This window comes from Arvicanthis niloticus, chromosome 4 (genome assembly GCF_011762505.2).
Source record: "Arvicanthis niloticus isolate mArvNil1 chromosome 4, mArvNil1.pat.X, whole genome shotgun sequence".
In the NCBI taxonomy this organism is placed as follows: domain Eukaryota; kingdom Metazoa; phylum Chordata; class Mammalia; order Rodentia; family Muridae; genus Arvicanthis; species Arvicanthis niloticus.
Genome location: NC_047661.1, coordinates 103289665 through 103302096, shown reverse-complemented (window position 1 = coordinate 103302096; position 12432 = coordinate 103289665).

Below are 12432 nucleotides of genomic sequence, written 5' to 3'. Positions count from 1 at the left end.
AGGCCCAGTTTTGGTGTCTATGTCCCATGCATACTCATATGTCATAGAATGTTCAAAGACTGTTGGTACCAACATTCTTGAATTGCAGAATGAGATCACATAAATGCCTTTTACTCAGTCTACACTGGATTAACAAAAGAATAACACTGTTTTTGTTTTGTTTTGTTTTGTTTTGTTTTGTTTTGTTTTGTTTTGTTTTGTCTTGTCTGGTTTCATTTGAAAACATGGAAGGGTAAGTTTCGGTAATGCAAGCATTCTACAAAAGCAATTTGTTTAAGGTCTCATGTATCCCTGGCTGGTCTCAAACATGTTGGGTAACTGATAAGGACCTTGAACCCTCATGCCTCTCCCTCCACCTCCTGAGTCCCATGATTACAGGCATGCAACAGTACTGCGAATATTATATGATGTTGCAGACCAAAAAGGGTCTCCTGCATGCTAGGTGAATACTCTACCAACTGAATTACATTCCTAGATGGAAAACCCAATTTATGAAACCTCTTTTTCTCCCACTTAAAATGTATAATAAAATACCTGGGAATATTGACTGACACCAGATTCAAGAATAATAGTGACATAAAGAGAGCATGATGGCTCATGCCTGGTACCTGCCAGCTCAGCACTTGGAAAACTGATACCTGAAAATCAAGCCAAAGCCAGCCTTGGCTGAATAAAGAAAGCCTGCCTCAAAAATCAAAACAAGGCCACTGAGATGGTTTACTTGGTAAAGGCACTTGTTTACAAGCCTTTTGATAACTTGAATTCAATCCTTGGAAACCCCATACAGATAAAAATAGAGAACTAACTCCACTATAGTCTTCTAAATTCTATACACATGTATATGGCACAGATACCTCCACACTCATGTCATGCCTACAAACTGTGTGTATGTGTGTGTTAAAGTTTTAAGACAGGGTTTCTCTGTGTAGCCCTGGCTATCCTAGAACTCTTTCTTTCTACCAGGTTGGCCTCCAACTTACAGAGATCCATCTTCCTCAGCCTCCTGAATGCTGAGATTAAAGATGTGTGCCACAACACACACACACACACACACACACACACACACACACACACACACACGTGTGTGTATGTAAATGTAAATGTAAAGTAGTAGTCAAAATGAAAAATTACACAGCTTCCAGGAAGTAAGTGGTAAAACATTAACCTTTACATAATATGTTTGGGGTGAAGACAAATTACCATAGTAATGACTTCCTATACAGAAGATTGGACATAGAACAATACTTAACTATTTTAAAGCCTAATCCCACACATTATCCAATTGGCATTTGTTTCTTCTTATAAGGTTTGGGTTGTTTTTCACAGTTATTGGTCTGTTTTGTTTTGTTTTGTTTTGTTTTGTTTTGTTTTGTTTTTAAGCAAAGGACATATCCAAACATCAAACCCAAGTCCTAAGTCACAGGTACCTTCAGATGCTTTACAAAAGAGTGGAGGAGAAGGACAGGCAGAGTACCCTCAGCACTGCTGGGGAAGCCCAGTGCAAAGCAAAGTGTAAGTTAGGCAAGTCTGCCTGGCATAGGACTGATCAAGACGTGGCTCTCAGATTCAGGAGTTTATTGATGGATGGAGAACACAGGCTGGGATATAAAGCTAAGAAAGTTTTAGGTTCAAATGCCTACTAAGTAGTTCCCTTTGCAAGGGTTGGATTCAGTTGTCTGTAACTCATTGACCCTGTTGCATCCTCAGAGCCAATGATAACCGACACTTTTTCCTTTGGAATGAAAGGGTTTTTTTTTGTTTTTTTTTTTAGGTTTTGTGTGTGTGTGTGTGTGTGTGTGTGTGTGTGTGTTGTTTTGTTTCTCTAGATTCTTACACATTTTGGAGAGGAAATGAAAGAGGCTTTTATACTAGAAGTTGATGCTAGGATAACAGATGGAGCAGCCATTGCAATTCCCAGTTGTAGATCTTGATATTTGTAAATTATGTCTCATCTCATAATAAACTCCAAACAACATTAACATGAGGGTTATAGCAGTTTTTTGGTGTGGAGCTAGAAAGCTAGGGTAATGGAGTGACCCCAGGTAACATAGATAAAACCACAAGCTTTATGCTAAGCAATGAGAAGTGACTTAAAGGGTTGTCCTGAAGACAGTGTTCTTTATATGCTTTATTCTTCCTCTAAGAAGTTCAGACACCTGTGTTTATCTAAGAGAAAATCAAAGTATCCTCTGTTTGTCAACTCCTTTTTCATCATCTGGAATAAAAGTTTAAAAAAAATTACAACTAACCATTGCCTAAATATAAAACACCACTGACTTTTTTCAGGCCTGCTCTATAGAATTTGCAGTAAGTTGTTCGATTCTAGGTGAGTGATTCTATTATGATGACAGCTCTTTGGCCAAGATTTATCACGATTGAGTTTGGATTAGGGCCTTTAAAGATCTTCTAAACAGTTTGTGCAGACCTTGCTCAAATTAGTGTTTCGTTTCCTTGGAGCTGTCAAGGCAATTGAGCTTTCCTCCATTCTTTCTTGATCATGACCTTTGTGTCAAATCTGCTACTCCTTATAGGTCAGAATCTTCATTTCTGAAAAGCTCTATGCTCTATCTCAGTCTCTCTGTCAGCTTCCTAACTTTCCAGCACCCATTGCCTCTACTGATTGATGCCCACTCCTATAACCTTTGTTTAGCTCAGTTGAAAAGACCTGCTGTTGTTTGGTAATCAGGGCTCTTGTTCCTTAAACAATTCTGTTGTTTATACCCATAAACCTTGCCTTCACTCTCTTGCCATACTCATATGTCAAAAGACAGATACTAGATCGACCCAGCTACCTCTGAGATCAAGCTAATATCCAGATTCATAAGCAACTTTTGTAAGAATATAAAACCCAATGCAAGGCTCTATCTAAAAGCAAGTTCTGAAACAGAGAGTAGCTTTCAGATAAACACTTGACTGGTGTGACTGAGTCTCTGGGTGCATTCATTCCTCAGGACTAATACAAACCAAACAAAATAGGAATCAAGGCCCTTTTCTTTGTTGCCTGGTGCTAGTCATACATTTTATCTGTGCCACTGAAGCTTTTTTTTTCTTATTTTCCAGAACGTTTTCAAATCGTCACCAGTTTCCGTCAGTTTTTATTTTTATGTGTCCCTGTTATTGATTCCTGCTGATGATCTATTATTTACAGAGAATGATAATGCCAATGTGCATGTATTCCTTCTGCTACTTCTAACACACTTCTGTCCACATATATCTTTCTTCTTTACTAGAGTACCTGTGAAAATGTAATCTAAAAACAACAAAATAACAAGATGTGCATTAGTTTCCAGTACCCAAGTCTCTCAGTATTGAGATTCCACTTTGCAATTCTTTAGTATTGTGGAATCATCAAGCCATCCAAGAGGAAAGATCCAGAAGGGATTGTGGAATCAAGACCTTTGGGGTTGACGTCGATTATTGGATAGAGTTTCAGATAAAGAATTTAACCAGTGGTAGAAAACAAACGCCTGGTAATAAGTACTCCACAATAACTGCATACACTGTACAATGCCAGGAAACAATCCTCAATGCTGGTAAACACCTTTCACTTTGGTTCAGCTGACCTTTCTTTCTCTGCATCTGCATTTTTAAAATAAGGGTGGTGTGTGTGTGTGTGTGTGTGTGTGTGTGTGTGTGTGTGTGTGTGTACACGTGCGCGCGCACGTGTGCATGCGCAGCTGCACTTCTGCCCAAATACATATGGATGTGAATGTCATAGACTAACTGAATGTCCTTGCCTTCTTTGTTTTGGACTACTGATGCTTCAGTGGCCACTCTTGTGTGATGAAAAAAAAATACTACTCTCATTGTTCACCTTTCACTTGCCCTCTGCTCCCCACCCCCTCTTGAAGGGAAATTGACTGTCTTGCCTGAAATCTGTTTTCCTTGTACTCACAGACTGGTTTAGCTAAACACAATTAATTGATCATGCTATCTCTTCTTCATTCTTTCCGCAGCTCCTTAACAGGCATGCAAGCCTTCATTCTGCACGGCTTGGCAGCATCCTCAAACCCCTTCTTTTCTCTTATGGCACCACCTCATCAACTAGATGGAACTATTTGCATCTTCTCATTCACATTGTACTCTTTGGTGATGACAAGAGAAAGCTTTAGGGTTTCACCCTTCTGATAATCTCACCGCACTGGACTCTTTCTTCACTCCTCTCATGTATTTCCTTTGTCTTTTCCTAAGCTGTAGCTTCTCACCTCAGACTCAGAGCGCTAAACATCACCTTTCAGAGAAAGATTTCTCAGTCTTTTATGTCTACCACTGTGTTCATGGCTATTTACCAAGCTTCTCTGTATATTCACTTCTCAGCTAATTACCTGTGTTTTTCATCTGTATCATTAGTACTCAGCACAATCATGAGACAAAAAAATAAACACATAAAATCATCATCTGAAAGAATAAAAAAAGCATTCTATTTCTTTTAATGTATTATTGCTCCCGTGTTAGGACATGTTGAGAAATGGGATGATAACTTGGTGTGTAAATAAGCCCAAATTTGTATGTGATAAAACAAAATACATTTGTGTCATACTTTAACCACCTCAGCTCAAGGAAGACCCACTCACTAGCTTTCTCTGGCTCAGTGATTGTGTGCTCTCCTGTCTCCTCTGATGGGCTTTGAGTCACTGCCATATGGAATGTGTTGGTCCGGTTCACTGATGTGCAGTCAGTGTCTGGCACAAAATAGGCTTTCAGTAGAAGCTGAGGGATTTATTACCCAATTAACCAGTTTCCTCTCAAAGAGGTTTAGGGGAAGAGTGGGTGAGCCTCTGCTTCTTTCCTGTCATCATGGCAATCTTGATCCTTTAAGGATAATCTTGTTTCTGAGGCCCTTCAATCCTGTTCTCTTTCTTCCTGGCTTCTCAATAAATAGTATTTGGATGTTACTCATTAAAACCTGAATACACTGTTTTTCTATACTCATTTTCACACAACATTCTAAATACTGTACACACAGTGATATTAATACCTACCTATTTGTGTGTACATATGGTTGTCAAATGTAGGTCTCTGAAGATGTTATTTATAAAACATAAATCTGTGTAAACTCATAACTTTACCCTGATTGAAAATTTAAAATAATCCCAACCTAGATCCCTGTGAAATTCAGCTAATTAATGTCTCTTAATCAATGTTTCCATGTTTGAAGGCTTCTTATGTTTGATGTGTTAATTCTGACATGTTATACATGAGTTTCTAAATGTTTAAGATTCACCAGGAATTTATAAACAGGCAATTTTCCCTCTTATCCTCAATTAACTTTGATTTTCATGCCTCTAGAACTAAAGGTTATGTGGTTGTTGTTTTCTCTTTACAGAATAAGTGGTACAAATTAGAAGAACTGCAGAATATCTCTTCCAGGTGTGCCCACTGTTTCTGGGTTGTAGTTCATTCCAGATGTAATCAAGTTGACAACCAAGAGTAGTCATCACACTATTGATTGCACAACACCCCAGTTTTACTAGGGAACCCATGTTGACAGGCCTTTGGTCATGCTTAAGGACTTCTACCTTATTGGCCTCTCAATGTGACTTAATTTTCTAACCTTCTTAGTAGAATTATTATTTTCTGCATTCTTTTTATAACTCTCTCTACAGTCCCTCCTTTCCTTTGGATTCAGATGATGACTATACACTATACTTCTTTAAGAAGACAGAAACCAGGGAGACTGGCAAGATGCCTCAGGTGGCAATGTGCTTTGCACACTTAAGAGGACAAGCATCAGAGCATATCTGTAGCCCGATTTGTGCTGAGGAAGTGTCAGAGACTAGTGGTCCCTGAACTCACTGGCCAGAATTTGTGAGCTCCACTCCAATGAGAGACCTTGTCTCAAAAAATTAAGACAGAGAACAACCAAAGAGAAAAGACGGTGATTTCTGGCCTCCATCTGCACAAGCATGTTCATTTATGCCTGTGAGAACACACACACACACACACACACACACACACACACACACACACACACACACACATCTGGCTTTGGTCTTTAACAGATTCTCACTATTGAGTCTCCAAATCCTTTCAGGCTTATGAGCGCCTTTCTATGTATGTGTGTCCACACTTACCAGTCCATTTTCCTACACTTATAAGCTTTGCTACAGAAACCACTCATCATCTTCCACATGCACTAATTCATCTTTATATAGGAGAGTTTTCAACAGAATAGAAACATTCTTGGTAACTTTTATATTAAGAAAAATTTAATGTCAGTTTTTCTTATGACATTTATTTTTTTCTTTTATGACAAAATTTTCCAACAACATACCTCTATTTTTTTTTTTACACAGATTATATATAGGACTTTCACCCTCATCGGTTCCATTGAAACTGTTTTCGCAATGACCAGGGCCAGCTAAATATTCATTTTGGTATATTTGACATTCTTCTATCTTTCTTAAAACATTCCCATTTCTTAATTTCTGTCTTAGTCTCTTCTCTATGAAAAGAGTTTAGTAGTTCCCATGTCCATCTACCTAATATGGACTTTAAGAGGATTAAAAGTTATCCTGACATATCCAGAAGCTGGAAACCACCCAGATGTCCCTCAACAGAAGAATAGGTATAGAAAATGTGGTACATTTACACAGTAGAGTACTACTCAGTGATTAAAAATGATGGGAATTTACTGGCAAATGGATTGAATTAGAAAATATCATCCTGAGTGAGGTAACCCAGACACAAAAGAACACACATGATATGTACTCACTGATAAGCGGATATTAGCCCAAAAGCTCACAATGCCCATGATACAACCCACAGACTATACAGAGCATAGAAGGAAAACCAGGGTGTGGCTGCTTCAGTCCTGCGTTGAGGGGGGAACAGGATGATCGTGAGAGTTGGAGACAGAGGGGGACTTGGAGGGAGAAAGGAAGGGGAGAAAATAAGAGGGGCAGTATTGGGAACTGGAGAAGATTTGAAAGAGGTACAGAGGGCCAGGATAGCTAACAAAAATATGTAGCAGGGGTGATGGGGAAATCGGAAGAGCCACTGGAGGGTCCCAGACACCAGGGAAACATGAGGCTTCCAAGACCCAGTGGGGATGACTTTAGCTGAAATGTACAGAGAAAGGGAAGATAGCACCTGTGAAGACCACCTCTCATAGTAAGGCATAGCCCTGATCGAGGGATGGGACCACCCACCCATCTCAAAGTTTTTACCTCAGAAATATTCCTTCCAAAGGAAGAACAGGGACAAAAAAAATGGAACAGAGACTGAAGGTAAGGCCAACCAGGGACCGTCCCACCTGGGGAACCATCCTGTCTGCAGATACCAAACTTGACACTGTTGCTGTTGCCAAGAGGTGCTTGCTGACAAGAACCTGGCAGTTCCTTGGGAGGTCTGGCCAGCAGCTGACCAAAGTAGATGGGGATGCTTGGTGCCAACCATCAGGCTAAGCTCAGTGAACCTGGTCGGGGAGCTGTTCGAAGGACTGGAGGAGGAGAGGGGGATTGCAACCCCATTGGAAGAACAACATAGACTGGCCTGACCATCCACTTCTCCCAGACACTAGACCACCAACCAAGGAGTGTACCTGGAGGGATCCATGGCTCCAGATACATATGTAGCAGAGGATGGCCTTTCCTGACAGCAATGGGAGGGGAGTCCCTTGTTCCTGGGGAGGTTTGATGCCCCAGCATAGGGGGATGCTGGAGCTGTGGGACCAGAAAGGATGGGTTGTGGGGGAGCACCCTCATACAGGCAAAGGGGAGTGCAGATGTGGGTTGGGGGATTGGTGGAGGAGTAACCGGGAAGTGGGATATTATTTGAGATGTAAACAAATGGAATGATTAATTTAAAACAAAGTTATTCTAACACCTACCTGGTTTTAATAAGTTTCGAGAAGAAAATAGTTCTAAAATAGAAAGCTAATATTGCTCAGGTGCATTTTTCTATTTTTCTCATGTTTCAGTGACCACCCATAATTTTGACTTTTGTTATAGATCTACTTCTCCACCTGTATAGACTGCTGTGTCCTAGGTCTCCAGCCTCAGCCCTCTTTCCCATCCTTTTCCTCCTTCTCTTTGTTCCTACAGTTCGATGTTTTGCTACATTCATATACGTATATTGACCTCCCAATTTATATTTTCATTTTTTTCCTGCCCTTTGATGCTCAACTTACCTTACTACTTGGCACCTGCATTTTTAGTCTAACCAACATCTTAAGTTTGCAATCAATAAAGAGCATTGTAACTCACCCAACATCTTTTACATGTTATAAATGGTATTGATGCACATCGGTTGATATATATATATATATATATATATATATATATATATATATATATATATATATATGCTGTCCATATCTAATCAGTCAATATATTGTTCTTTTTCAGTGAACATAACTCATTCACCCACCTCTGGTCTCCATCATGATGATCTTCTTCCTGGCCCAGCGTATAAAGCTCCTAAAACACATTCCCCCTTCCATCTTGGCTTTCTAAGATTGGGGTTGTATGTGTCTACAGAGACCTCTTTATAAATGTGATTTATGACCCCCTTTCCTGCCAGCACTGCCTGGCTTCCTGAACGTCTATTTCTGGATGCCTGTTAACATACTTGGCTTGCTAGCCTATTGTTTTTCTCTTGGTTCAGTAAGCTTCAGCCCAACTAGATATTTTTAATTAACTAGTTGGTTCATTGGCAATCTCAGCCATCTAAAGACTATGTATTATTTACTTTCTATCCCCATTCTCTCTTGCTCTCTTCCACCTTATTATTAATCCCTCTCCTTCCTACCTGTCCTTCCACCAGATTCAGGACTTTTTAGTTTTATTTAGTGACTTACATACACAGGGCCACCTGTGTGACCATGAGATTGGGATTGCCCACTGGAGTCTGATGGAGTCAACAGTGGGTCCAATATTAAAGGCAATGGCTCCCCTTCTCCCTGAATCTATCAGTAGAAAATAGTTCATCGGAGATGGGTCAGACTTTAGTCTCTACTAGCTTATATCTAACTAGTTGTTCGTGGGCTCAACCTTGTGTCATTCTTAGCTTTAGCCAGGGAATTTTCTCCAGTGCACTACAGTGGCTATACAAGGTTCTGAGATAGTTAAGTGCTCATATCTAATTAAAACATGTACTCTCCCCTTCTAAAGCTCAGGCAACTTATAGAAGAAGTGATAGAATGCAAGACCTGAAATAGGTAAAAGGTCTGTACAGTGCTATTCTTACAAAGAACTAATATAGTCATTTACTCTTACTGGACCTCTCCTCCCTCCATCTCTTCTTCCCTCCCTCCCTACACTCCCCTCTTTCCCTCCCCCCTCTTGTTTCACTGATGCAATAAGTTATCTCCATAGTAGGAACCTTGGCACTACTCTTCCCTCCAAGTGAAGTAACTTTCAAATCTCGTGAATCTCCTTAAATCTTCAGCACAGAGTAGTGATTCCTGCCCAATGAGATCATTATAGATCACTCAATTTTAACCAGCCTGTTTTCACAGGTCATCCAATTGATCTTTCTTAATTTCTTCTTACCCCTAATGGCTAGCCCTCAAGCATTCTTGTTGTGCATTTCCTTTTCATTTGTTTCCTACCCCCTTTCTCCTGTGAGAACACAAGAACTTGAGAGCAGAACACTGGAATGTTGAGTTACCTGTTACCAGGCCCATGAATGACATGTACTCCTTACTAAAAAAATGTACTGTTGAAGCAACAAATGTTTGGAATGGAACATTCCCAATAGAGGATGAGAATGAATGTTAATTCCTTGTTCCGTTTGTTGAGAACACCTGATCTAAGTAAATGATACTTTCCTTAATGCTAACAACCTTCAAACCTTGTATCTGGCCACCAGGGACCTGAGAACTACAAAACCCTGGGATTTAAGGAATAAGAAGTATTATGCTAAGGTTTCAGAGAAGGGTTTCTTTTTATACTAAACTGGTCTCTCTGTGTCTTTACATTAGGCTACTATGACAATTTCTACAATTACCCAAATTTCCCATATATTGATTGTTGATAATAATTTCTGCCTACTTGTAGGCATTTTGTTATATGTAAGAAAAATATTATATGCTGTTTAGCCTTTTTTGAACTGGCACCAGCTAAGATCGTCTGGGAGTTGATCTCAATTGAGAAAATGCCTCCATCAAGATGACCTGTATGTGGAAGGGCCTTATCCATGGTCTGTGGTGTCACCCCTGGGCAGTTAACTCTGGGTTGTTTGTAAAAACAAACTGAGCATGCTCTTAGGGCCTAAGCTAGTAAACAGCATGCTTCCATGAACATTGCTTCAGTTTCTGCCTCCAGGTCTCTACCTTGAGTTGCTTCCCTGAATTCCCTTCATGATGGAGTGTAATCTGCAACATGAAATAAATTCGTTTTCGTCCCAACTTGATTTTGGTCTTTTTTAAAAAAGACATTTATTTTATGTATTTATTTAATGTACACTGCTGCTGTCTCCAGACACACAGAAGATGGCATCATATCCCATTACAGATGGTTGTGAGCCACCATGTGGTTGCTGGAAATTGAACTCAGGACCTCTGCCAGAGCAGTCAGTGCTCTAAACCTCTGAGCCATTGCCATCTCTCCAGCCCCTTGGTCATGGTTTTATCACAGCAAAAGAAGACGAAATGCCAACATATTATTGTTGTGAATATTATATGTGGCTTCTAAATTTATCAGGCTGAGGTTTAGCATGGAAATACCCATTAGATAATGACCATGTATCATTTATACATGTATCATTGTCTTCAACAAATACATGCAAGCCACACCTTCATGTCTGAAACTATGCCTGAAAACGTGTAATGACTAAATGTGCTATGCTATTCCTCTTTGATTAATGGCACTAAAGAATTATTACTATAGCCAAGGTCATCATACCAGAAATATCATAATTTTAAGTAGACATTATATATGGCAAGCTGGAAGTATGCAACTTCTTTTCTTTTACTTGAAAGTGTTGAGTTTGTGATTGAATGTATGGATTAATGTATCCTATCTAGACATAGAAAATATACTGGCCAAATCCAAAACCTTACTTTTAAGTTGGGAAAGCTATCAGGACAAATAATTCTGGCCCCAGAGATTAAATTATGATCAGTGAGTATTTAGAGAAGACCAAACATATCCAGAATAGGAAAAAAAAAAAAGCCTTGAGAACAGACACTATATAGCACACTACAGGAAAATATTCAACTGAAATATGAGACAGTACATTATGACGATTAAAATCTACACCGAGGAGAACATATTCATTATTTTAATTTTTATCATAAATGACCCTTCTCTGATCTTCTTCAGTTGAAAGTCTGTCCATTCAGGTGAATTCCCTCATAATCATACTAATCAAAGACAGAGACTCACTGAATGTTTCAAATAAAACTATCCATGCATGTTGCATGGAATTTCCTCTTAAAGGGAATTCCACCTTCTCTCTCCACATAGTCATGACTGGCCTCTGGCCTCTACTCCTCTACTTCTCTTCTCTTCTCTTCTCTTCTCTTCTCTTCTCTTCTCTTCTCTTCTCTTCTCTTCTCTTCTCTTCTCTTCTCCTCTCCTCTCCTCTCCTCTCCTCTCCTCTCCTCTCCTCTCCTCTCCTCTCCTCTCCTCTCCTCTCTCTCTCTCTCTCTCTCTCTCTCTCTCTCTCTGCCTCTACTACCCTCCTGGCTCCCCTCCTCATGCCCTGAATAAACACTATTCTATGCAAAAAAAAAAGGGGGGGGAATTCTACCATAGAACTTTATGCTGAAAATTATACCATTATTATTTTATGGAAATAAATATAATTGAACTATGCCTTCATAATTTAAATCAAGTAAATGTAAAATTAGACTTCTGCTTCTTGTAACTCATAGTGATACTCATTACAACGTGAACAGGTCCAGCTGTAAATAGTGTTATAATTACCTACATCAGTGAACTGTCCTGTGGGTGAAAGAAGTTACAGCATGTATATGCTGTAAGTATACATTCATTATAAAATAATCCTGAAGGCTATAACTTTTGTCACCTATAGCTCAAGAATTCTAAAGTGATGACGTCTCTGTAGTATTTGAATTATTTTGTATTATTTAAAGACTGTTTCACATAAAAACATCCTAGTGAGACACCAGGGAGTCAGACATTATTAATAATATTTTACTAAGATTGTCATTTCTCAATTACATTAAAAAATAGAGCAAATGGTTTTTCTGACAGAAGCCTCTGGCCTGTTTTGGTGAACAAACCTTTGGTGACATCTAGTGGTAAAGCGCAGATTTAGTTACACACATTTTCCAAAGCTTTGAGAATTAAATTTCCTTGTAAAGGAAATTTAATAAACTTATGTTCTTCATCAAAAATACCTTCCAAATGGTTAAGAATGAAGTGAAAATAAAAAAGAGCAAAAGTAACATTTACAAAGCGTGTTGACAATGTATCATAAAAAAATTGGAACGATACAGAGAAGATTAGAACAAATTTTAAA